The 10645-nt window shown below is 42.2% G+C and overlaps 1 gene segment (V, D, J or C); it reads right to left on the minus strand.

Annotated features, from left to right (window-relative positions):
- LOC125355945 overlaps nucleotides 1-10645 on the minus strand; it is a 30005-nt gene that overhangs the window by 1447 nt on the left and 17913 nt on the right.

The following is a 10645-nucleotide window of genomic DNA, read 5'->3' on the forward strand; positions in this document are numbered from 1 at the left end:
CATTAGAGTAACTTATCTAATGGCGTGATGCAATGTCGGAACATATTTGTGAACTATTAGATTTTTAACACACTCTCAGTAATTAATTTTATTGTTATGTATTTGGGCTGATAATGTGTCTTGATGTTTAGATTCTGAGTGCTGTCTCACAACTTATTTGTTCATGTCTGGCTCTCTGCCAAGTGAGCTGTACCTCCATTTCCACACATAATGGGCAATGGATGGGCAATGACTCTACCTGTCACCTTCTCCATGTAAAGCAGTCACAAAGCAGGGTCAAAGTTTGCAGATCACGGCAGGGAACTATGTTTCTCAGGATGTTGCTGTGGGAATGATTATGACACACCCACCTTACGTTACTCCACAGATGACCACCCATCGTTTGCAGATATTCACCCAATGTGCTCTATTTGGTTTGAGTTCTTACAAAATGTTAATGGATTTAAAATAGTCTTTGTCTTTTGAAATGAAACAATAACTGCTCCGTGTTGCTCACTTGACAGATCTACCATCTTCCAGGGCTGTAGATGTCTTTCCTGCCCTGTATTACATGGGCTACACAGTTTTCTTCATTTGTAATCTGGTATGTTCTGCAAATCTATTGCCATGTGTGATGATTCTACTTATCACTGTGAAAGTGTGACTAGTGATGTTACACCTGTTCACTTCAGCAAGCATCTGCATGCTCTCTGCACATCCTCTCCTTTCACCATAAATGCCTCTGGTGTTTGTTAGTGTTGTTACTGTTTATTTTTGTTTCTTCTTTTCCTTGGTAGTAGTGAGGACGGACATCAACCTGACCCAGAGGCCCAGACCTCTGGTTTGCTGTGGGCATTTTTAGGAGAGTCTGATCTCTGGTCAGGTCAGTGTAGGCAGATGAACAGTGAGAAGGATCTTGGGCATGGATAAAAGTTGGACATACTATTGATCTTCTGAAATGTCACATCTATTCCTTGCCTTGAATGTCCCATTCTGGCACATCCCATGGGAACGCGGAATGTGTATGTCTTCAACCTCCACACCCTGGAGCTAAGGCACTTTGCAATCCTTACTGAGCAGTATCCAAATTATGACATTGGTGCCTAAGTAAAATCCTGCAAATGTGTTCCAGGAGGCAACACATACTAGGGACTGGTGATGCATGTTGCTGCCAAAATCTAGTTCCTAGAAAGAGTTAAAGTTTTAAACTCTTTTTAGCTAGATTGTCATTCAATTCGGGTGTCATGATATTATTTTTCATATGTTAATGCTGACTTCTACCAGTCATCTTGTGTCTCTCTGTTATCTTGAACCAGGAGAGGAGCTCTCTACCTACACATCAAGGTAAAACAGTTTCAGGAATGAGCACCCTCAGAATTTTCTCAGTGGCGATGATAGGAGAGGTTCATCTATAACTCAGGTCCCTCATGTTATTTGGAGACAACCAAAGAAATTTTCCCCATTTCCCCTTTGGTTGTGTCTGCAGTCATTTTTGGCAATGAATAGTATATACCTTCAGTACGTCTTATCTGGTCATGTTTGAATGACCATTATGACTGGATGGTGCATGTGGAGAGTGTCTGATACTAGCAGACAACTGCTGATTTGTTTGTGCATTTGCTTCATCCTGTTTACACAGGATCCTGACAGTGACTGACATTGGAGAACAACCCTATGCGAAGACAAGCTGAGTGTCTGCTCTTTAACATGACCTTCAACTTTGCTATATGCTCAGGTCCTTTTATCTCTCACTTGGCATGTGACCTTTCATCTGTGAACAAAATTGCCCCAGCATAACATGTAGTCTCTTACATAGTAAAAGTGGTGGACAAGGAAATTCTGGAAATTCTGGGGGCTGTCTTTTATTCTCCTGATCTCCTTTGTCAAAATAAATATACATTTTGCATATTTTTTCAATTGGCATGTTGCCCACTGGATGGAAATGGTGATACGTATCCAAACTCTCCTTCAATCTGTGATATTTGACCTATGCTCAAACATTAAGCAAAGCATTAATGTTAGGATGGCAACACTTTTACTTTTGAACTGAAGTATTTATTACCATGTGTGACTTAACACATTTTTAAACATAATATCGTAGTGCTTAAACAAATATTTGAATGTGAATTTGGTAAAGCTTAAAGGTAACACCATTTTTTGTAGCAAAAACCTTCTGCTGAGAAAAGAAGACTTCATGGACATAGTAAACCAATTCCACAATGGATCTGATCCTAGTAAAACATGCTTTTTTTCCCCAACTGAGGTAGCTACATAGACTATCTAGACTGAAACAAATCATAGTTGCAACTCTGTATGAAGTTTGCTACAGGCTTCTCTTGTTTCGCTGCTTCCCGTACACTGTGAGTTTCTGGTGAGGTCATAATGGAGGTGTGGTAACCATTTGTAACTTCATTTTTTTTTTTTTTTTGGCCAGTCCCTGGCCTTGGATTCAGGGCCTGAGCAATGTCCCTTACTTCTTTTGGCTCAAGTCTAGCACTCCACTTCTGGCCTGTTCTATATTTATGGTGCTGTGGAATTGAACCCAGGGCTTCATGTATATAAGGCAAGCATTCTTGCCACGAGGCCTTATAACCAGCCCCCGTAACTTCTTTGTGGGTTGAGTAAAGCTGCCCATCTTTAGATTGCTTTGTCCACACCCAGGTAGGAACCGGAAGGAGCTCCTTCCCTGTCTTTAAATATTCATTGGTAAACTCTTTGAAGACGAGTCCCTCAAAATCAAAACAAGAATTGATTCATGAAGCACAATGATATAATGATCTGTTTGAAGTGAAGGGGTATCTTATGGAGAAACAAAGGTGGGACATAAAACCTTCTTGAAGCTGGAGTTGGGTAAGATGTGGTCCTTCTAATGCCTGTCATAGCCCTCAGCGTGACCAACAGGTTAAAATACTCCACAGTCTCTCTGGAGCAGTGAGTTCACCATGAACCAAAACAGTTCTTCTTTTGGAACAATACAAACAGTGTGGGAAAATGTGTGTGTGTGTGTGTGTGTGTGTGTGTGTGTGTGTGTAGTGTGTGTGTATATATACCTGTGTATGTTTTGTTTTATAAGGACTTAAAGCAACATAGATGAGTGATCAATAGCAATAGTGTGCAAGTAAACTTAGTATAACAAGTGTCATTTTATATTCCAAGAGTTAAAACTTCAGACTCTTCTTCATGAGTATCTTTACATCGACAGAATTATCTCAAGGAGCACCTGGTTTCTTTCACACTTGTGTCCTTGTTGTATTGGCCCTCTGTTGCTTGATGAGAAATGACAAACAATAAAAGCTAATCACAATTGTCTGGAATTTCACATTAAGTGTCACCATCTGGTCAAGATTCAGAAACGTATTTGTATGTGTTTCCTTTCCCGTTGAGTTCCCTTCTACTATTGGGAGTGGATGTCCACCCCTTGTCTACCCTTACTATGGACTACCGAATTCAGCATTGTGGTTCTCTGTGCTACTGTAGTTCAGTCAGTGTCCCTGCAGTAGGTGCAGACCTAAAATCGTCTAGAGACAGCATAAAAAGTCATGAAATATGCATCATCTGACTGATGGAATTGTAACCCCTCTGTACAACTCAATAATAACAACAATAAAAAGTCAGGATCCAGAAACCAGTGGCTGACTCCTGTATCACAATCTATTCAGGAGGCTGGGATCTGAGGACTGAGATATGAGTCAGGCTGGGTAGGAAAGCCTATGAGACTCTTACATCCAATTAAGCTCTCAAAAAACCAGAAGTGGAATTGTGGCTCAAGTGGTAGAGTGCTATCCTTGAGCATAATCATCTCAGGGAGAGCATCTAGGTCCTGAGTTCAAGCACACAAAAAAAGGAAAGATCTGGAAAGCCACCCACCAGTGCAGAATCAGGTGATTTCTAACAAAGCAATCGAATGGGGAGTCTATAGATGCAATCATAGTTGTGTTGTGTGTGTGTAACTTCTGGTGATTTACCTCTGGAAGCCATTTTCATCTATATTTCCTGTTGACTTTCTTCATGAGGCATCTTCACGAAGATGGTAAGTTACCAGAGTCTGCTTTAGAATGCACTGAAACCTGCAGGCAGATACTAGGGTGGAGCAGAGGGTTGGAGGGTCACCGGTCGGGATCTACACTGGAGAGCCTTGCACCCTCCCCTGGGTTTCTAGACCCAACTGAGGAGCTAGGTTAGGAGGCCTGGAGTTTCACAGCTTGATGATGTGGGGTCTGAAGGAACCCCAGAGAAGACTTCATTTCTGTGTTTAACTTTACTCAGTAATGTGACCCAATCTTGGAATGGCAGTAGCTTAGAATCAATTTCTTGTATTAAAAAATACCCAACTTGGATTAGCTAGCGAGTCTCTACTTTACAAATGAAGGCCAACTGATGCTCTCACAGAGTCCTCCCATGCTATGATGTGTGTGCTCTATTGAATCAGGGGAGGCGTTGCCATGATTGTCCTTCAGGAACCAGAGAGCTAGAGAAGAGAGAATTCTGCCCAGCCACTTCTGTTAACATCTTCAAGTGACCTTCAGATCCTGGCTGCATCTGAGCAGCTCTGTCAGCAGCTGGAGGCCCCAGGAGGAGCAGCTGGGGCAGCCCAGCCTCTCACTTCTGCTTCCCTGGGAGGTTTTTGTTATGACTTGTATCACTGTGGGAGGAGCACTGTATCCTTGGTGGCAGTGATAAATGCCAGCATCTTCAGGCTGCAGGTTGCTGATGGTGAGACCATAATCGGTCCCAGACCCGCTGCCTCTGAACCTGGATGAGACCCCAGAGGCCAAATTAGATGCTCCATATATCAGGCGCTCAGGAGCTTTCCCTGGTTTCTGTTGATACCAGTTTAAATTATTTCTAACATCCTGATTGGCCTGGCAACTGAGGGAGACTGTGTCTCCTGGAAATGCAGACAAGGAGGCTGGAGACTGGGTCAGCTGGATGTCACATCTGGCACCTGGCAGGGCAAACATAAAAACAAATATCTACCTTGATCATTACATTACAAACGGCCTTCCCTGATCTAGCAGACAGCCTGGACTGCACAAAGCTGTGTTAATCCCCAGCATCAACTCCTTACCTGGAAGCCAGAGCAACAGGAGCCCCAGGAGCTGAGCAAGCGTCCTCATGTCCATGCTGGGTGCTGACTGGGACTGACAGCTGCACATGGTGAGCAGCCTCTGAAGAAGAGCTCAGGGCAGTGGGCGGGGCTCTGGGCTCATGCAAATCAGCAGGGCTGGGCAGGGCTGCACACAGCTGTGGGTTTGTTTGAGCTCAGTGAGTCCCCACAGGCCTTGTGTGCACAGGAGTCCCATACCAGACAAGACAAACATGGATTTGCCTGCACTATTACTGTATCTTATCTGAGTACATTCGAAACTGTATATACTGGTATTAGAACTAGGAAAGTGAATGGGAACACCAAAATTAAGATACACAGGATAAAAAGACAAACGACTACAAAAGCAATACTTGCAAAACTATTTGGTATAAACCAACTTAACTAAACTAACTTCACAAGAAATGTACCCACTTCCTAACGTATGAAAGTATAACCTCTGTGTGCATCACTTAGACAGTAAATAAGAAAAAAAAGAGAAATATGGATTTTCCTGCAGAGAATGTGTTTCTCCCTGGGGACCATTTGGCTGTAGAAGATATTTTCAAGACTGTTTTCTAAATGTATGACGCACAGAAGCAACTGATGTAACTGTGGATTTCATAAATATATGGATACATATTCTTGTTTCTACTTAGATCTTCTATTCACTTTCAATAAATTTTTCTGGAAAACAATTACTTTGTGTTCTACAACCAAGTAATAATACACAGACAATTATTTTCTTTTCCTTTTTTCTTTCCTTTCCTCCTCTTTCTTTCTCTCTTTTTCTCATTTTGTTTCTCTGTCTCCTCTCTTTCCCTCCCTCCCTCACTCCCTCCTTTTCTCTTTTTTCTCTCCTTCCTTCCTTCCTTGCTTCCTCTCTCTCTTCCTCTCTTTCTTTCTTTCTTTCCTTCTTTCTTTCTTTCTTTCTCTCTCCCTTTTCCTCCCCCCTCCATTTTTCTCCCCTTCTTTCCCTCCTTCCAGCTTCACTCCCTCTCCTCTCTTCATCCCCTTTATTCTCTTCCTTTATTTTCCTCCCTTCCTCTCTATCCTCCCTCCCTTCCTTTCTCCCTCCCTCCCTTTCTTCATTTTCCCTCCTTCCTTTCTGTTATTTGAGTTTATGTACTTGGTTCTTGACCACAGGGTCTTTGTATGGCCTTTATCTTTTTCTTTCAATGTTAATGTTCTACCACATAAAGCACACCTCCATTTCTTTCTTTTAGTGTTTTTCTTTTGGTTGTTAATTGGATATAAAAATCACATGGACTGTGTGAAACAGTACCCTTTTTTATTCTCTTGTATTTCCTTCCTGTGGTTTTTACCTCTGTTATCACTGCAACTGATCTTAGTACACTGGATACTGTGTATATGTGTATTAGATCTAGGTAAGTGAGAGGAATTCCAAAATCAAGAAATAAAGGATAAAAAGACAAATCATTCCAAAAGGAATACTTAGAAAACCATTTGGTGTAAACAACTGTACATGTCATCTTGTGGGGGGGGGAGGGAAAGGGGGAAGGCACGGAAAATGAGGGAGGAGGTAACAAGTTGGATAAGAACTGTACGCACTGCCTTCGGTATTAACTGTAACCCCTCTGTGCTTCACATTGACAATAAAGAAAAAATCACATGGACTCTCCCCTTCACTCTTCACTACTGCTATAAGTCTACTAGCCCCTCCCTTGAATAAACAGAACGCTCATTGAAGCTTCAAAAAATAATAAATAAAATAAAAACATAAAAATCTCACATGGACTTTCTTATGTGTGCTGACTTTGAGCAATAATACTCATATCTGAGATTCAAGAGTAGGTAGGTTGGAAGGTATTAGTCACTGACACCTAGCTCAAATGATTTCTCTATTTCACACTCGCTTTTGGTATTCTCTCTCTCTCTCTCTCTCTCTCTCTCTCTCTCTCTCTCTCTTCATATTTCTGTCTTTATCTCTCTGTGTATTTTTGCTGTGGTATGAACTCAGGGCTTGATGCTATCCCTTAGAGATTGTGCTCAGGTCTGGCACTCTGCTATAATACTTTCTCCACAGTTCTGCTTCCAGATTTTGGATGGCTAGTTGGAAGTAAGATACTCATGGACTTTTGTGCATGAGCTGGCTTCCTATTGCAATTCTTTATTCTCAGCCTACTGAGTAGCTAGGATTTCCAGTAGGAGGCACAGGTGTCCAGTGGTTTAATTTTTTATCTAAACAGCTAATATGAAATATACTGAATGTATGGAAAAGTATTTTGTGATAGTTTTAATGATGACCATTGCAATATAAGTTGAAGGAAGATTTCTTTTACTCTGATTTGTCAATTTTGACTTACCATGATTTATTTGCCATGATTGAAACTTTTGGTGACTTCTATTCCCAGTTTCTAAATCGACTGTTCTTTTCCTAATCTGAGATCTCTCATATTTTGTCACCTTCATGTCATTTACTTTTACTTCTGACAGTTCATGAGCAGGAAGTGATGTGTTGATTCCGGTCGTGACGATTCAACACAAATCACTGCTATCAACCGTACATGATGGTGTCTATTATTCTTTCCCAAGGAGTGGAAACATCATGTCTTCCTAGATACCAGTATTTCTGTTTGCCTCTCTGGGCAAAAGAAGAGAAAGAAAAAGAAACAGAGAAACAGAGAGAGAGAGAGAGAGAGAGAGTCTTGATCTCTTTTGAACTTTCCTGAATCCAGTAAAAATATCACTAAAGAAGCATCTTAGGTCTGGATAACACATAGATAGACATTTGGTCAATCAGATATCATGTTATGCCTTTTTTTCCACATGCCAGCCCAGGATAACAGCAAGAAGAACCACCTCTGCCTTTATCATGCAGGCACCTGAGTCTAGGAATTCTGTGAGTCTTAGTGATTCATCACAGTGCATCAAAGGAGGATGAAGAAGGCAGAGGCCATGCACATCTTACTGGGGTGAGGTTGGGACAAGCCAGGGCCGACAGGTAACTATGAAATCCTCTTTCTAATTATTCTTGTGGTTTTAGTGGGTGTGGAGATGTGAGGGCAGAGTTAAATCCCAGGCACTGGAATTCACTGGAGAGCTCAGGAGCAGGAGCCCAGCGCTGACCTTCTTGTCCTGGGCCATGAGAGAAGCAGTCACCTCCAGAGGGATGGGGCTGAGAACCTGGGGTGACCAAGGCCGTGCACGGTGGTGGCCTTGGATTCAGGAAGGAAAATGCTGACCCCTCACTGGAATTGAGCCCAGCCAAGAGGCCATGGCCAAGTTGAGGGACTGAGTCCCCAGGAGCTCAGAGTTGGCCTGCTCCATGGGGCTGGCTGATTCCCGGCTGTTGTCCCAATCATGAGGAAAGTCAGCAATGTCCTCATCCACAGTCTCCTCTCAGCCACTGTGTCTCCTCCTTAGAAGCATAAGGAGGACGTGTTGATCAAGTGTGGACATTTTTACAATTATTGTATATTTGAGCATTGCTAAGGATTCTTAAAAACAGGTTCTGGGACAGTACTAGAATTTCACATTTTTCCATCTCCAATTTCTTCTACATACACTCACTTATCTCTCACGTGAATCTCTTAGAGGGTAGGGTCTTCAGTGTGTTCTGTCCTACTGAGAATTCCCAAGGCCAGGTCATGCTTCATGTGCACACAGGGCTTCTCACACTGCAGAGGAAGTGGCTCTTATCACACATTTGGGTCCAGTGTAGAATCCTGGTAAAAAGGAGCTTCACTGTCATAGTGTACTCATTACAGATCAAATAATGTAGACAACATTCACAAACACGCACCAAGAGTACCGTGGCCATGTGATGAGCAGTGTGTCAGGCACCTGTGCGCCATGACAACTGTGCAGGGAGCTGGCCAGCCTCATCTGCCTGTTGATAAGGAGGCAGCATCCCTCCTGCTGTCCATGGCTTCCAAAGGTCTGGACTCTGGGGTCTGCTGATGGTGAGGCTGGCTTGCCCTCTGGTGGCAGACTTATGACATAGCAATCTGTACTTTCAGTATGGAGTCCCAGTGTCTAGATTGTGAATCTTTTCTCCAATATTCACAAAGCTGATTCTGTTCCATCTGTTTCAAGGACAGACTCAGTAGGAAAGGCAAATGATCCCTCTTCTCAGACATTTTAAAGGCATTTAAGAAAAAGTTTATAGGTTCCCCATGAATTCTGAGAATTTAATGGGGACAGGGGAGTTGGTGGCCTAGGATTTGTGCTCCCTAAAGGGATGAAAATTACACGACTTTGGTAATGAAGAGGGCATCCTGAGTTCCACTGAAGGGTACAAGCGTGGGCTGAGGGATCTAGCCCAGGTCTGACTATCCAGTTGCAGGCTCTGCATTACAGAAACCATTCTGCGGTACCCCTCACTGCCTCCTAGTGCTGGCAAAGAGTATCAGTTACCTGAGCTACAAACACATTCCATAGTTTTCAACATTACCTCCTTCCCTTAAAGAATTTCTTAACCATCTGATTCCCATAAGGAACAATTGCAGTGATTGCATCGACTTGCACTTGAAATTTGACGTTTCCACATTAGGATCAACTCAGCAAGAAAAGTCTGGCAAGGACTTGGTTCTGTCCAATTTTGTGAATTTCCCCGTGTCAAGTCCTGTTTATAGCATTCAAATTAACTTATTTGACTGCCTTGTTAAAACGATAGTATGACATGAGAACAGAAGAAGGAATTAATACTATTTAATAGTCTTTAACTAAAGAGCCCTCTGGGAGTAGCAAAGGCTTAATTTCTGATGTTCTTATCAAACTGAAGATGGAAATCGTTTTCTGGAAAGTTCCTAGAGGCAAATCATTAAAGGTCTATACTAAGGGAGAAAAGGAAAGAATGGAAATCAAAATGTTTTGTTGGATTATCCTCCTACTTTGGTATTTTAGAATGATTGGGTCTATGTTGGCTATAGTGGCTCATAACTCCGTGCACAAAGACTTTGATTGATAGAGGTAAGAAGGATGACAGTTAGAGACCAATTGGAGGGATTATACTGTCAACGTAAGTTTTATGTCATAGCAGTGGGAAGGAAACACTGAGAGCTCCTCAGGTATTGGCTGAACCCCCATTAAGAGGTTGATTCCATTCAAAGGCAAGCTTGGGCTACTTGGAGACCAGCAGAGCAGGAGAGGAGACCAAAAGCAAATCCACAGAGCTCTAAACATCGAATTTTCACCAAAGTCAAAACGTGCACTGAGCACAGAGAATCTCTTCACAAATTCTTGTGGGGGAAAACTGGGTATGTACATGCAGAAGACTGAATCTGCTTCCCTAATCTCATCATTGCAAAACCCAGTCCAAAATGGATCGAAGATATTAATGTAAGATGGGAAAATTTGCAAACACTATAGGAAAAATCCTTGAAGATAAGGGCACCGGTAATTATTTATAGACAAAACTCTGTTGCCGAGAGATTAAGGAAAGGAAAAGACACAAAGGACTGCATCACATTTAAATATTTCTGCCTATTAGTAGAAATCTCTCTCTCTCTCTCTCTATCTCTCACTCTCTCTCTCCCTCTCTATCTCTGTCTCTCTCTGCCAGTACTGGACCTTGAATTTAGGACATGGATGTTGTCTCTGGACTTCATATTTGCT

This window comes from Perognathus longimembris, chromosome 8, assembly GCF_023159225.1.
Source record: "Perognathus longimembris pacificus isolate PPM17 chromosome 8, ASM2315922v1, whole genome shotgun sequence".
In the NCBI taxonomy this organism is placed as follows: Eukaryota; Metazoa; Chordata; class Mammalia; order Rodentia; family Heteromyidae; genus Perognathus; species Perognathus longimembris.